Source organism: Echinops telfairi, unplaced genomic scaffold (genome assembly GCF_000313985.2).
Source record: "Echinops telfairi isolate 266 unplaced genomic scaffold, ASM31398v2 ScPeMD7_7468;HRSCAF=8506_0, whole genome shotgun sequence".
NCBI lineage: Eukaryota > Metazoa > Chordata > Mammalia > Afrosoricida > Tenrecidae > Echinops > Echinops telfairi.
Genome location: NW_022111369.1, coordinates 32,569,857 through 32,585,620, shown reverse-complemented (window position 1 = coordinate 32,585,620; position 15,764 = coordinate 32,569,857). Strand labels below are relative to the sequence as shown.

The 15,764-nt window shown below is 43.5% G+C and overlaps 1 protein-coding gene across 7 annotated transcripts in view; it reads right to left on the bottom strand.

The window, feature by feature from the left end:
- MAPK10 (mitogen-activated protein kinase 10) overlaps window positions 1-15,764 on the bottom strand; it is a 379,669-nt gene that overhangs the window by 24,637 nt on the left and 339,268 nt on the right. The window lies entirely within an intron of this gene.

Genomic DNA, 15,764 nt, shown 5'->3' with positions numbered 1-15,764 from the left:
CAGGAGCTGGAATGACACATGGCCGCAACAGTGGGCACAAGCATAGGAATGCTCGGTCTGATGAACCTCTCTTTAGGAGAAATAATGGAGCGAGGTTCTTGGTCTGACTTAGAAAGTCAGCATCCTTGTTTGTAAGCAAAATGCAGAGATGGAAATGGGTCAATTTGTACAAATCCATGTGCCTTTAAGAACAAAATTTCAAATTGAGTCAATCTATCAATGTTATGGAGGTTAGCTCCAAATCAGGCCAAGTGACATGAAAAGAGAATTGAGGAAACCAGGAGTCCTGCCCTACGCCATGAGCCCACAGGAACACAGCCAGATTGACAAGGTCAAGGTGACGGCATTGAATGTATCGTGGAATGCCCTTGGGATCTAACTAAGGCCCGAATTGCCACCTCACATGATAAACGAGTCTCAAATTATAGAAACATTATTATGTAGTGAGTGAATCAGTAAAGCAAAACTATTTCAGAAAAAGTGTGTAAGCTAGTGCGAGCCCAGACTCTGCTTATGGGAAGACACTTTGCCAAGTGGCAGGTTGCCTCTTTTCTGCTTTCCCTCTTTCTGAGCACGTGTAATGCTGTGGTTGGGTGCCCCTCCCAGGGCGCCTTGTCCAGGACCCCTGCAGGACTCCGTGTGCTTGCTGGGCTCTCAGAATCACTCCACTCCTCAGCCCCAGAGCTCTGTGCATTGGCACCTCTTTCTTCTGCTAGCAATAGATCCACCTCAGGATCCTGCCTGGCTGGCTTCTCCAGGCAGTGGATTTTTCCATTCACATTTCAAAATAAAATGTGGCTCATGAGTGCAGTCTCTGCCAAAGTCATAAATACCATCTCCGCTTTGCAATGAGACTCTTTTTGAGGGAAGTTTTCCTTGGAGTTTTGGAACACATATGTTGCTGATTTATAAAAAGCAAAGTACGTAGACTAACCACAAACAAACTACAAAGAAATAAAGCCAAAGGCTGAATTCAAGAGTTTTCCTTTCAACAAACGAAGAGAATTACTTAAAACATAGTTCCATTGTCTTTTCACTTGAAAAGGCTCTGCAAACGAGGGGTATCTTCATAGTAGTTTGTTGAAGAGCAAATGAAACATATAGTAGCACATGGATTTCAAGATGGCTTCCACATGAATATATAAACCAATAATTGGCGAATGGGCCAAAGATTTCCATGACCAGTAGTTCAAAGGTAGCAATGTCCTATTTAGATATGCACACACACACACACACACACACACACATGCCTGGAAAGCAGAGAATCTGGTGTTTTATTACCTAGTTCTCAATTCCTCATGTTCTTAAAAAAGAAACTATTATCTCTTGGTAGGTAGCCATCTAAATAAAAAGAAAGTAAGAGTGTGGACTGAAGAAAATTCCAGTAGATGCTTGTTGAGAAAGTCTTCTAAGGGATTTTTAACACATTAGAACAATGTGAGATGTAAGAAAATTAAAATTAGAGGAAGTTCAGCATTAGAAACCTTCAAGAAACCCAGACTTCCTTTTCTATTATTTTCAAGATGTGGACTATACCTCTTTGTTTCAATTCTTGAAGAAATTGACTGTTGGAATCAAATGGATTGAGGAAATAATGGCATAATATGAAGTAGATATATTTCATATTGATTGTCTTGTACATGGACAAATAGTTTCAACTGAAATGAGATCAATGCATGTGAATAAGTAATATGGTCACTGTGATTAAGTATTAATATTTATTCATCTATTAAATTCATTCACAATGAAGGTTTTAGGCATTTAATATGCATCACATTTATAAAAAGTTAAGATTTCAGTATTTACATAAATTATGTGACTATGGACTTCAAGGAGCTTCCCAAGTAAGTGCTCTATTATTACTATAAAACATATAATTAGTATATACTCAAAAACTTCAAACTCACTGCCACTAAGTTGATATGACTCATAGCAACCTTAAAGGGCAGGGGTGAGTTGCCTTTGTGCATTTCTGAGATTGTAACTCATTAGAGGAGTAGAAAAACCCGTGTTTCTCCCAAGGAGCAGCTGTTAGTTTCAAACTGCTGACCTTGAAGCTAGCAGCCCAATGAGAAGCCATTACGCCACCAGGGCTCCTAGATAAATAACAGATGATAAGGAATCGAATGTGCATGTGGCATGTGGCAGCCCGTGAAGAGGCCCTAAGAGAGGCTGGCTTTGGCTTCTAGGAGTAGATGAGAGCTGCACTAGCTCAGTAAACAAGAGAAATGCCCTTTGTCTTTTTAAAGTGCATTTTAATATCTGAATGAAAAACAATTTAGAAGCAGAGAAGAGAGATACACCAAGCAATCTATCTATGCGCTGCAGAGATTCTAGGCCATTGTCCCTGCAGAGGGTCCCAGGGAGACACTAGGAGTTCCAAGCTTGGATACAGGCAGTCAGTCCAGGTGCCAGACATTCCAGTAGGTTAAGGAGACTAGGACACTCCAAATGACTTTGTTGGCACAGAGGATGGTGGATTCCTCTCCACCTTCACCCCAAGGCACGGCCCTGGCAGAAATGACCTGAAGATGGTGATGAGGATGTATCCTGATGGGGGAGGGAAGCACATGCTGAGACAGGAGGGTTCTATGGGGGTGGGGGGTGGGGGCTGAGAGGTAGACTAGAAGCATCCAGAGGTGGTGGGGGGAGGGGTTCACTTGCCCACAAGAGATGGTAATTCGAGTTGCTGGGCTGCCTACCTGCATGAAAAGAGGCAGTCAAGAGAAAGGAGGAAATGATGACAAGAGAAAAGAACTATATATACTCTGAGAAACTGATGGGGTAAAGGTAAGATTGAGCATGGTGGTCTTTGGTATCATGACTTGGTACAGCTAATTCTTCCTGACAGGAAGGAGAACCCTTGAAGAACCTCGGGAAATGGCAAAGCCAAGTGTATGGCTGCATTGAAGGAAGCTGTGCTGAAATCTGAGAGATGGATTAAAGAGTGCTGGCAAAAAAAGAAAAATACTTACATGTACTTCCCTGAGGTAAAGAATCTAAACATGGTAGAAGATAGATATTCAGGAACACAATGAATAAAATTGGTATGTTTTGGTTTTGAGGGAATGTGTTAGTCTGTGCTGGGTAACTAGGCAGATGGCTTGGTGGGTAAATGGGTGGTCACTCCACATAGTGACCCTGTGATGTGTCTATTAGAGATCTAAGGCTTACGGTGCTAAACCTTCTAAAGAAACAGAAAATGGAAAGGGGGGAGGACATCGGTAGAGAGATGGGGTTAAGTGCTATGTGGGCAGCGTGTCTATAGGATATTGGCTATATGACCAGAATTTCTGAAGGATACCAAGGCTTGAGATGCACAGATTTGAGAATATCAGCAAAAGTATTTGTGCAAATAGGGATGATGAATGAGCTCACCCACGGAGAGCACGTGGAACGAGTAAATGGTCAGAATAAGACCCATTTTAGAGGATTGAATGCTGCACAGAGAGAGACGAGTCCACTAATGAGAAGAGACTGGGAAAGTGGGCATTTAGAGAACTAGGTGGAAAATGAGAAGATTGCACTGTTATGGAAGTGAACAGAGCATGTCAAAAACAGGAAGGAGTTGAGATTTTCTGTAGGCAAAATAAATCAATATTTTGCCTTTAAAGACATTGCAAAGATGTGATAAACAAACAAACAGGCCTTTGAGCCTGTAAAAAGAAAACTCGTCAAGACCCAGGTGAGCAGAATATCTGATTAAGGAAACAGGAACTGCTGGACAGGTTGTGTGGTATCAAAAAAGACGGACGGCTAGAATGCTGTGGGACGGCATTCTCTTTGGGAATTGGTACATGAAGAATACATAAATGAAGAACACCCCTCCTGATTAGGGAACTCGTCTTTGTCCCCCTTGAGAAGTAGGCACACGTTCGGCTCTTTATTAATACCCCATGAGCCTTAGTCAGAGGCGAGCTAAGAAGCAAAGATTTAAAGAAATGAAGATTCAAGCTATGCATCGATCTTGAAGTCATGGAGTTAATTAATGATGGATATTAGATGAAAACCCAATTGTAAAATAATCCACAGTAACTTACATTACATCAAACTCTGAAATCAGAGGTAAAAACTGGTATTTAAAGGACACATTATTGTAAAACAAGAAATAGAATAAAAGCCAATAGACCAAAAATTTTAAAAATCTTTAAAAGGAGAAAAAATGCCTCCAAACTGCCCACATATTCCAGTTGGTCTAAAATAGTTTGTTTTTGCTTATTGTTCTTTTAATGATTAGTAGTTCTCACTGCCTTGACTCTCACAGATGTTGTGGTTTGAAAGATAGACTTCAAGGCACCCGATGGGCTTTCTACACCCGTAACGAGTTAGAGTCCTGGAAACTCACAGCAGCAGTTCTACCCTGTCCTGAAGGGTGTCTGCAAGTGGGCATTGACTCCATGACAGTGAGGTTGGGTTTGTTTTCCACATGGTAGTGCTGTGACGTGCCATATTAGACATCTGAGATTATGCTAACTGGAGTATGGTGAAAACAATGGAATTGCAGTTTGTTTTTTAACTACCAGGTTCTCAACAATTGCAGCTGCTCCCTTTGCTTCTCTAAGATATCTTATCAGCATTTTCTTCCATTTTCCCTATTTTCAGGAATGTAGTACTCAGCTATAAAATATAGCTCTTGGCAGACAGTACACAGAAGAGCGCAGTTCGGCATAACAATTTGGGATCGAGCAATGTGGAGTCTAGTGGCATCCTGTGGATGTCTTCCTGACGAGAGTCCTTTTACCGGGATGTGCTCAAATCTCTAATTGACTATCTCACGGCAAACGTGTTCTCGCTTATGCCTTCATTAATATATGTCAACAATACTTCTTGGTTGAGCAAATTGTATAAATGGTCTGTTTTCTCACTTTGCAAGGTCATCTTATTTCAACAGAATCAGAGAATGTTGGGGACGGAAGGAGCTTTCGAGCTTATCCAGGTCCCTGCGTCTTCAGTTGACGAACTGGATCTGGAAATTCAGAAAACGTAAGTGGTTTGCCCATGACCACAGAGTTAATTAGTGACAAGAGTTGGGAGTAAAACTGATGATCTCTTATGGCAAAAGATGGAATTTTTATGGGCTAAAGCAATGTTCCACTGGAAATTCAACACAAACAAAAGACTTGCATTAATGACAAATTTGAGCCTGCCACAATGATTCTGTCCCAGGTTTCTCTCAGTCTGTGCACGTAGCTGGGTCTGGCAGCTGTTAATAGTTTATTTCCCTGCACGCTTTTCATCAGCATCTCTAGGACATCAGGACCTCTGTACAGGTGACCCTCAAAGGGGATGTGAAATCGACATGGGAAATCCGAGTTGTATAGTTAGTTCTTTTATCCATCTTTCAGCTACAAATTAAAATGAAATGTCTACAATAGTCATTTGGGGGAGCATCTGAATATCATCAGGTCGGTGTTTATCTTTATTGAGCATGAGATAATGGTCCATTTTCTCTACATGTGTTGCCTCCCTGAAGGGGCCAGTGAGCACTCTCAGCAGCACAGCTTTTCAGTGGGGGGTGTCTCTGTTATCTCAGCAGCTGGATCGAAGCAAAGGGTTACATCGAGCTGAAAAGTGCCTTGTGTTCCCCTATTGACCTCAGCCACTTTCTGACTGCCCCAAGATGCAAGGTTTAGTGTGAGATCTTGCTCCAGGAAGGTAAAATTTTGACCAGATTATGATTTGAAACCAAATCAGACCAGTAAACGTGTTTAATAAAATATGCTAAATTTGATTTCGTCACTTCTTGAATCTATAGGCACTAATTGAGTTTTCTTAGTTTTGAAACATGCGGCTTCTTCAAATCTTCACCTCTTGGAAAGTAACACATTAGTAATTCTTATGTAGGACCAAAAAAATTAAAAACCTCATGGCTCACTCATAGCGACCCCCTGTGGGTTTCTGAGACTAACTGTTTATGGGAATAGAAAGCCCAGACTTTCTCCTGAGGAGGAGCTTTGGGTGGTTTCGAACTCTTGACCATAGCACTGCGCCCTACATGTGACCACGATGCCAAATGGGGATTATGACCAGCTGCTAACTACAAGGTTGGAGAGGGCCTTAGAAGGAAGTGCTGGCAAGGTCCTTTTTGAAAATGGCAGGGCATGGAAACCCCCTGCCATGCTGCTTCAGTCATTGGCAACCATTTCTTTGTTTGCTTATTTGTTATCAAGCACTAGATGACATGTGTTTTTTGTTTTGTTTTGGCTCATGGCATGAATCAAGACTCGTGCTTCCTTTATTCTCTCCCACCACTACCCAAATGTCCTATCACTGAAAGCAGCGCCAAGAACTCTTCATTATGTGTTTACGGAATCATCTGAACAAACTGGCAAATTAAGGAGGTTATGATAACAATATGTACAATTATCCTCAAAATGCACTAACTCTAGTCATTGTCTAGAGTTATGTGGTTTCTCTGTATGTGACCTTACTACATAGCAAAAAAATGCCCTTGTTTCAAATTACCGAGATTGTGTGGTCTTCCAATAGTCAACATAGAGCAACCTGCCATCCACTATCAGTTGAATTTTAAAAACTGCTTAGGCAAATCATAGGACCTGTGTCTATATTTTTTGAAAAAGAAAGGAGAGTATGTAATTTTGAAAGTGAAATGAATTTCTTTTAAAGTACTCCATTATGGGACGTGGGATAGGGTCTTAAATCTGTCTCTAAAAACTAATCTGATTAATTCTCCTTTCCCAAATTGTCTTATCCAGGCTTTCTGGAAGCAGTGCTTAAGAAGTAGATCCTGTGAAAGGGACCATTTGGAGAAGTGTTCTTCGGAGCCTCCTGGGTGAAGAGAAGGGAGGCAGGCAGCGGAGAATGAGGGGAATGCCGGGTTAATGACCTCAAAGCAAAACAAAACAAACACAGCCACCCAGTCGATTTCAACTCACAGCAACCCAAACGGCAGGGGCTACACCTGCCCCCTGTGAGTTCCCAAGACTACAGCTCTTTACAGGAATAGAAAGGCTCATCTTTGCCCCATGGCGCAGCTTGTGGTTTTGAACTGATGACCTTGTGGTTAGCAGCTATGTAAGCCACTACACTGCCAGGGCTCCTCAGCGTTAGTAACCCAGCAGGAGCCTTTTCAGTGCAGAAGTCAGACTGGCTTCTATTTAGAAATGAAGTGTGAGGTAAGACATGAAGACCATGAAATTGGGTTGCTTTTTCTAGAGTTTTTGTTTGAAGCGGGTGGGAAGAATTGCCAGACTGACAAATTGAGAATTGAGAAGGCTGAGGGAGGACCAAAACTTTTAGGGAATTTGGTCCAATTATCTGGGTGAAAAGAAGTGCCCTGCAACGGGACATCCCCTTAGAGAAGGGCCGCAGGGAGGAGACAAGCCAGTCAGGGAACATACAACTTTCCACTAGTTCTTAACGCTTTCACCCTACACCCCCACTATCATGACCCTAATTCTACCTTACAAATCTGGCTATACCAGAGCATGTGCATGGGTACAGATAAGAGCTGGAAACACAGGGAATCCTGGATAGATAACCCCTCAGGACCAATATTGACAGTAGAGATACCAGGAGGGGAAGGGGAAGATGGAGGCAGATAGGGGGAACGGATCCCAATGATCCATCTATAACCCCCACCCAGGGCAATGGACAACAGAAAAGCAGAAAAGTGGGTGAAGGGAGACATCGGTCATGTAAGGTATGAAATAATAATTTATAAATTATCAAGGATTCAAGAGGGAGGGAAGGTTGGGGAGAGAGAGGGGAAAAATGAGAAGCTGATACCAAAGACAAGTAGAAAGAAAATGTTTTAAAAATGATGATGGCAACAAATATACAAATGTGCTTGACACAATGGATTGTGATAAGAGTTGTATGAGCCCCTAGTAAACTGATTTTAAAAAACAAAACAAACAAGAAGTTCCCTGACTGTAAAGGTGGAGCATAGGAGGTTTTGTGTGGATAAAGTATAGGCTGCATTCACTATTTGACATGACCCTTTAAAATGGATCAGAATTGTAAGAGCCCCCAATAAAATAACTTAAAAAAAAAGGCAATTTAAATTTTGGTGGCATTGACTGTACTGTTGATTGATAGGTTTGGGACTCAGGAAACTGTATGGGGCAATGCAGAAAGGTGAGCCTTATTTCAGTCATTACAATTAAGGTTATGGTTTAAAATAAGATTCTGAGGGAGAAGTGAACTTTGGAGACCTGTAGTTCTGGAGAAACAAGCTCAGGCAACACAGAGGAGAGGTCAAAGGGAATGACTTTGCGGCAGAAAACAAGCAGGAAAAGTGCACGATGTTGGAGAAGCCAAAGGGCAAGGTGTGCATGAGGTGACTGTGCTTATGAACTCATGTGTAGTGAACCATTTGACAGCGTTTCATCACACCAACTAGTCTGCTTCTAGGTACAATGGTCACCTGGTCTCCCAACCCCACAGCCTCTTCCTACAGAATCAAAACCTCTTTTCAAATGTCTAAACCCTGACAGGGAAGGAGTATCTAGTCATGAAACGTGAGCACAGTTTACTTGTGCTGGCTTATTAAGCTGTGGCCAAATGTCACATGCTCTTCCCCACAGAGACTATAAAAAAGCACACATAGGCTTGTGCTTCTCTCACTTGCTGGCAATCTGACCTTGAAGTGGACAGAGCTGTCTGAAGATTCAACTATCAAAGACACACTAGATGCCAAGTTTCCCTGGTGTGGGGCATCTCAGAGGTCGCTGACCCTCTTAGAGGAAGCAGTTTCCGGGCTGGCAGTGGAAAGGCCAGCGGAAGCCATCAGCATGCAGCGAGGACAGGTTTGACAGAAACACACCTGTCAGCATCAGGGGTGTTTCCCTCAGGAAGGGCAGAAGTGAAGTGAAAATACTGGCTATGCCTGTCCTGTCAAAGGAACGAGGTTAGCCTGTGTGACTCCTATCAGGTCATCATCACTAAAGGACAGTGAAAAAGAGGAAGGATGCAGGGAAGGAACAGATGTCTCCCCAGAAAAGAGTGACAGTGAGCAATGGGGTAGTGTCCCCGAGGCTGTCCTAGTCTAGTCGGTGTGTAACTGCCTGCGGGGCATGGCATTGTCTCCTGCCCCCTTCTTCATCCTGGCTCCGCCCTACAACATTCACTTCCATCTGTGATCTCATTGTCAACAAGCCTTCCTTCATATGTAGACGGCCGCAGAGGTTCAACAACCTACCAGTAAGAAGCACAGGCAATTTTAAAATCCAAATCGATCTGAATTTTTTCCCCATTTAAAAAAAATAATTTTATTGGGGGTACACAACTCTTACCACAATCCACACATATGTCACTTGTGTCAAGCACACTTGTACATTGGTTGCCCTCAGCATGCTCAAAACATTTGCTCTCCACTTGGCCTCTTGGAGTCAGCTCATTTTTCATTTTTCCCCTCCCTCATGAACCCTTGATAATTTATAAATTACTATTTTATTATATCTTGCACTGGCCGACATCTCCCTTCACCCATTTTTCTGTTGTCCATCTCCCTGGGAGGAGGTTATATGTAGATCCCTGTAATCGGTTCCCCCTTTCTACCCCACCCTCCCTCGACCCTCCAGGTATCGCTACTCTCACCCCTGGTCCTGAAGGGATCATCTGCCCTGGATTCCCTGTGTTTCCAGTTCTTATCTGCGCCATTGTACATCCTCTGGTCTAACCAGGTGAGTTAGTTAATTGTGCCAACCTGGCTGATAAAGACATGTGGGGCTAATTGAAAGGTGGAGGGATAAATGGGTGAGGAGCCTCGCCTTTCTAGCTCTAGGGTCTCTTGCTTTGTGATGGTCACATCAGGGTGCAGCTGCCTTAGCAGTTCCCTGCTTCAGCTTGCAAGATTGACTTCATACAAGACATCCCCAAGGAGAAGCCACATGGACCTACCCCAATGCAGCTCTGGGTGCTGGAGCAGCCGTGTGGAGACCCCTGCTAGTGCTGAGATGCTTATCTGTTCACTGACTCAGCTTTCCTCCTGCAGTCGACATCATTGCCTCTGTTTTGTGAGGTGGAGGACTTTGTGGCCTGGTGTTGGATTAATGGGTTAATGTTGGACTTGTCGGCTTAGGCATCATTGGGTTGGGATGTTTTTGTGATGCACACTTTCTTTACATAAAAAACTCTCTTATACATGAGTTGCTGTAGATTTGTTTCTCTAAAGTACCTAGACTAATACACCAGGTTTGTAAGATAGAATTGGGATCATGCGAGGGAGGCGGGGGGGATGAGAAACATTTAAGAATTAGAGGAAAGTTGTGTTTCATCGTTGCTATACTACACCCTGAGTGACTCGTCTCCTCCTCGCTGCCCCACACATTCCTCATCTTTTTGTCACCCCTCAATGTCTTGTAATATACACGAATTCGAAGCCCACTGCCATCAAGTTGTTTCCAACTTGCAGGGGCCCTCTAGGACCAAGTAGAACGGCCTCTTTGGGTGCCCTGGGCTCCAAGTCATGACACAAGCAGACACTGCACCCTTCTCTCCTGAAGCTGCTGGTAGTTTCAAACTGCTGAGCTTGTGGTGAGCAGTCTCACAAATACTCTATTATGCCATTACGGCTCCTGTATTGTAGTTGACTTTTAATTTAAAAAGCTGAATTGAACATATGTATTTATTTACTTCACAGGAAAATAAAGCCATAGAGAACAACAAGAAAAATAATCCAAGGTAATCTCAAGTCTTGAGGGTCCCTGAAAATGCTATTAATAAATGTTACAGAGGCACGTTTCCGCATGTCTGCCATAGGGGGCCCAGTATGTGCACTGTATTGTGATACTGCCACCTTGTGGTTGGCGAAATGAAATAAAAGCAAATAAAATATAAAATGAAATAAAATAAAATAAAAATGAGTAAGCAATAATAGGTCATTAAGTACAGCAGTGTGTGAGTTCATCATTTTCATGAAATTGCTGTAACCCAGGCCTTCCCAATTATAGCTGCATATTAGAATCATTTGTGAATGTTTAAGAAGACGGATGCCGGAACCCACCCAGAGTTTCTGATGAATGGTTCTGAGGTGCGAGCTGAGCGTCAGGATGCTGAAAAGCTCCTCAGGTGACTCTAGTGTGTCACCAACAACATTAAGAGCACTGCTTCCTCAGTGACCACAATCAGCTCGTGCCAGCCACGCAGCAGGCTTCATCTGTATCACTCACTCTCTCGCTGCCATCAAGTCGATGCCAACTCACGGCGACTGACTCCGCAGCAAGGGGCAGAACTGCCCCTGTGGGTTTCCAAGACTGTAACTCGGATGGAAGTAGAAAGCCCCGTTTTCCTCCCACAGAGCGGCTGCTGGTTTGGGCCCACAGCCCTACAAGTAACCATGACGCCAGCAGGACGCCTTTCACTTGAATAAGTGCAAGGAAAAAAAGTCCTTGAAAATTTAACTTCTCTTGAAGAAAATTATTTTGAAACAAAAGCATCATTTCAAAGATTAGGATGGAGGAACTTGTTATTGGTAGACAACCCTACCTAGTGCCATAAAGTTGATTCAGACCCATAGGCCCCTTAGATAGGACTTTGGAGATCCCATCTTGACAGCTGCAGACAGCCTCATCTTTCTCTCCCTCCGCAGCTGGCGAGAGAGCTTCCAAATGCAAGTGGTCAGTCTTCCCCTCAGAATCACCATGGCTCCGCTTAGAAATTAAAATGTGCATGGTATTTGTATCTGACAGCCAGACACCAAGTGTAGTCTGTGGACCAGAGCAGGTGAGGAGACTCTCAGAACCTCCGGATATGGCCATTCAGCCCACTGACATCAAGTTGATTCTGAGTCATAGCCACCCTATGCAGGGTTTCCGAGGCTATAAAACTTTATGGAAGCCTATAGTCTCATCTTTCTCCCAAGGAGTAGCTGGTGGGTTTGAACAACCAGAACAAGTCACAGGCTTCCTGAAACGGCACTAGGCTCTGATACAATTAGGTTGAGTGACCTTGAGCAAGTCACTTTATCTCATTTGCCCTTGAATTGTGAGCTGCAAAGTGAAGAAGGTGGACCAACTATGCCTAAAGTGCAAACTTGTGCCTCAGGATAATTTGCCACTTCAAATTGCTAAGCTTTTGGTTTTCAAAATCTACTAGTTTCTGTATGAGACGGAGAATAAATCTATGCAAATCTTAATTATCTGGAAAGAGTGAGGCAATGTATTCCAAATGTACGACAAATATCAACTAGGTAATTCAGCAAACCTCCCTGGAGAACCTGCAATGTGCAAAGCAGTGTATTATAATGATTTATATATGGGAGCCACTAATGGTATTTTGGAGACATGGTGCTTACTAAGTGACCAGAGGAAAGTTAGTAATGTAAATTTTAATTATAATTAAAATGACTGTAATTAGAAAGCTTAATTAAATAATGCTCTGGTGGTTTGATAAGGAAGTTGACGTCAGTTTTTCCTATTTTTTCTTCTCTTCTGTGGTTTGCTCAGCTGTGAAGTCACAAATATAATACCATTCTGCCATCCAAAAACTTAAGCATGTCTTAAAATGGAAATTATTTTTTAGAGTTCCTTGGAAATTAAATGTTTCGATGGTTCCTTCACAAAAATGCTCAGTAATTACACTACTACTCACCCACTGCCCAAGTCATAAATCTCTCTGCTCATTCAAAGCACATGTCTCAACCAACAGCGAGACCAGGGAGAGCCTCGAGGGATGGATTGACACAGCGGCTGCAATAAAGAGCTTGAACACAGTTATGATGGTTGTGAGGCTGAGGTAGGATAGGGCAAGTTTAGTCCTGTTGTCCAGAAGGCTGCAACATGAATGGGAGCCAATCAACGGCACCCAACAAAATAGGCTAGTCAGCCTTAACTTCTATCTCCCTACAATTCTCAAGCCTAATTATCTACAATCCATGTCGACTGGCAGCCTCGTAGGTGCCATGCTCAGGCAGCGATCACGTCTCAACTACCTTTCTTATCCCTCCACCTTGCATCTTCTCATCTCCCTCCAGCCCTGCATGCAGATACAGCGGGCTTGGAAAATTCAAATCTGAGTGTTACTCCTCCGCCATGCTAATCTCTCATAATAATGATAACATTACATAACCTCACTTAGAAATGGCCTCCTTAGCTGATCCTGGCTTACTACCACAAAATCATTTCTCATCCTTCTCCATTGAGCAAATGGCTTGCAATTTCCCCCATCCTCTCTTGGCATGGGCATTTTTGCACATAGCCTATTTCCTGTGGCAGTGGTGGAAGTGAATTTTTGAATATGGCTCTTCTATCCGTGTCTCTGTGGCTCCCACCAAATGAGTCCCAAGTGGGATTTTGCAAATAGGTTTGCACAACACTCATAGAAAGGATTGGTCAGTTTTATTTACCAACTCCCCCCAGCACCCCCACCCTTCACTACATGGATGAACCATTTTGGAGGCTGGAGCAGAGAGAAATTATAGGCCTATCTGGAGAGAACATTCGAGATCTCTTTCTGAAGTGGTGGAGGCACCAGAGACTGTCCCAGAGACTAAAGGAGAGAATAAAGACCAGAGGCCACGGCAGAGGAACCATGAGACAGAACAGAGAAGCCATGCTGAGGCTGTGGAACTGTAAGACAACGTGACAGGAGGATTGCTGGTCCACAGAGGCAGAAGTCAAGGCTGAGTGGCTAAGGACTGGAGAGACTTGGCTGCTGGTAGAGGAGAAGAGTTGCAGTGGACCAGTGACTGGATCCTTTAACTGTTTACTCATCATGACTTGTCGGAACCTACTGACTCCCCTAATGAAAACCCATAATTGTGCGTGTTCTGTGGCCGCGGGCCCAGCATTGAAGTAGAAGGATGGGGGTGCAGGTGCCTCGGACGCCTGTCCTGTGGCAATAGAGGAGGTCGGGTGCTGTCCTTCTCTCCTTGCTGTTACTGCCCCAGTTTTCACTCTTCTTTCTTTACGTCTTTCTTCACTTGGAACACTTGCGCTTAGTTTGCAAACATCTACAGGTTTCCATGTGGATACTGGTCCCTCTGAGGAGTTTTCTCTAACCCTCATTACTGAGTTGAGCAAAATTACTGAGCATAATGCAAACAGTACCTAACTCGATATAGTCATTACTTTGTTTACTGTTCTCTTACCTTGGTTGATAAAGCTGAATTTTTGTTCTTGAGGAGATTTTAAAGTAATGAAGTTCTGGAGGGGCAGAGGAAACTGGATCATTTCAGCAGAGTGTGCGATATCATAATGGCATGTGGAAGGTTCTAAGGGAAATAGGTTGACTTAAATTCAGAGTAGTGGTAGCAATTCTTGTTGCAAGGCTTTCTACAGGTGAGCGATAATGGGCCTTAGCTTCAATGGTGCATTATAGAGATCGGACTTCAGAGGGGCCGTGCCACCGGTCCCACAGAGTCACTATGAGTTGGCATGGACACCATGGAAGTGAGAGAGGAACTGGATAAAAGTAACCCACATCTACTACATGCCATGTGTACCCCAGGTCAGAAGCAAAATGAGCCGGGACAAAGGGCCCTGAGCAGCCTTTCATCAGGAACATGAATCAATAATGATGCATTCTATAGACATCTACCATCCTAGAGAAATTACACGCCTTCAGTTTACATAAAAGAATGGCTCCAAGTTATAAAGCCAGGGTTATAGATTAAAATACAGTGACAGAAATATATTTGCAAGATTAAAAACCTGGAAAAACATAGGCATGTACATGTGTAAATATATTAATATTTAATGATAGGGATATAGGTCTGTGTACATATATTTATAGGTTAAGTATGATGGTAGCAGCCAGACATTGGGCTTCTACTCAAGTGATCCCTCAACACAAGAACACTTTGATCTAATAACATGGCATTCTGTGATGCTCACCTTTCAACAAGATCGTGGAAGACAAAATGCATGCATAAGCTAATGAGGTGAAGAAAGCTGATGGTGCCTGACTGTTGCAATATATAACATCTGAGGTCTTAAAGGCTTGAAGTTAAACAAGCAGTCATCTAGCAGGGAGGCAACAAAGCCCACAAGGAAGAAGCACAACAACCCTGGTGGTTACAAGGTGTCCATGGGATCAGGTATCAGGCATCAGAAGACCCAAAACAAACAACCATTTTGATGCAAATGACAGGGGTCACGATGGAGACCCAAAGCCCATCTGTAGACAATAGACATCCCCTCATAGAAGAGTCACAAGGAAGGGAAGAGACAGCCAGGGTGCAGTATAGCACCGATGAAACACACAACAGTCCTTTAGTTCTTTAATGCTTCCTCCCCAACACTATCATGACCCCAGTTCTATCTTACAAATCAGGCTAGACCAGAGGATGTAAACTGGTACAGATAAGAGCTCTCGACACACAGAATCCAGGACAGACAAACCCCTCAGGACCAATAATGAGGGTAGCAATACCATGAGCATAGGGGGAAGGTAGGGCAAGAAGGGGAGGGGAAGAAAGGGAGAACTGATTGCAATGTTTGAGTTCAAACCCCCACCCCCACCCTGCCAGGAAGATGAACAGCAGAAATGTGGGTGATGGAAGACAGTGGACAGTGTAAAATATGGAAAATAAAAATAATTTATATTCGAGCAGCCAGTCCACGGAGAGGACCACATGGCCAGCCCCACTATGGGACATGACATCCCTCACTGACCCATATCCCTACAGGGGACAACACCAGAGACACAGTGTGGGAATTGCGCCCAATCTGATCCCGTCACACCGAGGCAAAACACTAAAAGGGTGCAACAGAACAGCAAGGGAACAGAGCGGCGAGGTCCCCAGGGAATGCTGAAGGTGAACTTTGGGGCCAGGGCCTGGTGCCCCAACAGACTGGACT